Source organism: Nicotiana attenuata, unplaced genomic scaffold (assembly GCF_001879085.1).
Source record: "Nicotiana attenuata strain UT unplaced genomic scaffold, NIATTr2, whole genome shotgun sequence".
NCBI classification, from domain to species: Eukaryota; Viridiplantae; Streptophyta; class Magnoliopsida; order Solanales; family Solanaceae; genus Nicotiana; species Nicotiana attenuata.
The window spans coordinates 995371-997890 of record NW_017670301.1 but is presented as its reverse complement, the minus strand read 5'-3'; positions in this window follow the sequence as shown (position 1 = coordinate 997890).

The window sequence follows — 2520 nt, the reverse complement described above, 5'->3', positions numbered from 1 at the left end:
TCGAATTAGGCTAAGAAGAATCACAGAAATAAAGCATAGGACAAAGTCAGTACCCAAATAACCTAGACGAACTTAGAATCCAAACAATAATGCCGAGAAATTAGGGCTTTTATCATAAACAAGTTAGGGTTAAAGCAATCTTCATGAAATCGGTCAAAACACACAAGAAACAGAAGATTTAGACACTCAAAAAATCATTAAACGTTTTTGAGAAAGAAAATTTCAGGAAACCCTAGCCATAGAAGTAAAAAACTTGAAGTATTATAGTGCTTGAAATCGGTCAGTAGTAGAGGAATAAGAGGAAACTAAAGAAAATTCACAGGAACTCGAAAACATTTTTAGGTGTGCAGAGATTCAAACAGTAGATAGGAAAGAGACCAAGATATAGTGCTAAAATCGGTTGACAGTAAAGAAACAAGATATCTTTAAAGCAAAGTCTTGGACAAACTCAGAACCCCTTCCAAATCTACAAAGCTCGGACGGATTCATGTCCGAAGATTAGGGTTTAGAGAAGAAAAGAGGGGTAAAGAAAACCTGGTTTTGAACCAGAGATTTGAACCATGAAATTTCAGTAGGAATCACTCGCAAACTATGGACGAACCCTTGAAGAGCTTTGAACGAGATCTGGACCAGATCTCTTTTAGTTCTTTCCACAAAAAGCACATAATCGAACAACCAAGGGGATATGAGACAAGTAGAGGCTTCGTACAGCCATAGGATGCCATAGATCGGACAAGGATTCAAAGGATTAGGGCTGATTTTAGGTGACGGCGATTAGGGTTAGGGTTTGGGTTTCAGAGAGAACCAGAGAGAAGGGGATTCTACGGCGGTGACGTGTGAGAAATGGTTAGGGTTTAGGGGTCGTTTGAACTAAAAAAGGAAAGGGTGGATTGTGGCCGTTGATCTTTGTGATCAACGGTCGAGATTGAAAGAGTTTTGGGGCGGATCGGGGCAGGAGGGTATTGGGCCTGGGTAGGTTTAGGTTTAAAATTTGGGTTGGGTATTGGGTTAAATTGGGGCTGAAATTGAAAATAAAAATAGGCCAGATTTTAAATAGCCATTTTTAGTACTATGTAATTTATTAAAATAATAAATGGATTCCAAAAATATCTTTGTGTGCTAATATGATTTAAAATATTTATTTGATATTTTAAAAAATATAAAGACCAATTTATGCATTAGTAAAGTAATTATACATTAATATGGGCTATTATTGCAAAGATGTGCAATTTGCCCTAAAAATGCAAATATAACCATAAAAATGCACTAAAAATATTTAAACACTATATTGGCATAAATAAAGAATTTAGATGACTAAATCATCACAAAAGTAATTTGAAGAATAATTATTGGATATTTTATAAATGAAGAGAGAAAATAAATTGATTTGGGGCTTTTAAGAATTATAGAAAAAATTATAAAAATGTTTATGCATGCTTATACTATTTTGAAAGCATATGTATGTTTAAAAAATATATGAGAAAAAATTGGGTATCAACAATTGCTCCTCTTTACCCGGAAATGATGAAAGAGTTTTCGGGGTAAAAAAATGATGGTCAATTTTGATCGAATGGGATGTTTTGAAAAATAGAGGCCGGACTCCGGTCTTGAGTTGCCTACATATCCCTGGTTTTATAGGAATCAGGCCACGTGTAGTTCTGGATTCATTGACAGAATATACCGATGAAATCATTGCAAGAATGGACACGAGGTGCAAGAGCGGTTATGGGGAATGGTTAAGTTTGAGATAGTTTGAAGGAACTGGAGCGAGGTCGCTCCTGCTAGGATAGCAGTTGCTTGCTGGTCACCCGGAGATAAAGATATTGCTACAAACATGTATTTGTGCGAGAAATTAAAACATGATGCAGATTCCCTTTTGGATCATGAAAGTTGTCTTTGGACGGTTAAGGACGACGTCCTCAGACCATGATGTCCTGGGCCATGAATTGTTTAGTGAGGGATTCGCAGGCCATGAGATGGTGTTCTCGGGACATGAAGATGGTGCCTCCAAACCATGACGCCTTCGAATAATGATATGCAAATTTGAGGGATCCTCAGGCCATGGAATGGTGTCTTCCGGCTATGAGGATGATGCCTTTAGACTATGATGCCTTTGGATAGATTGGCGATATTTCCGCCCATGAGATGTAATAATATGATGTTAACAAGACAAGGCTTAGTCTTGTGAAGGGCAGAGATTAGCCCGATTGAAAAGCAAATAGATAGTACTAAAAATAGAGCAATATTTGTGCAAAGAGAGACAATGCTTAGTCCCATGCAGATGGGGAGGCAAGGATTAGCCTCATGCAGCTATGGGAGGCAAGGATTAGCCTCATGCAAATATGGAGGCAAAGATTAGCCTCATGCAAATGTGGAGGTAAAGATTAGCCTCATGCGAATGTGGAGGCAAGGATTAGCCTCATGCAAATGTGGAGGCAAGGATTAGCCTCATGCAAATGTGGAGGCAAGGATTAGCCTCATGCAAATATGGAGGCAGGGATTAGCCTCATGCAAATATGG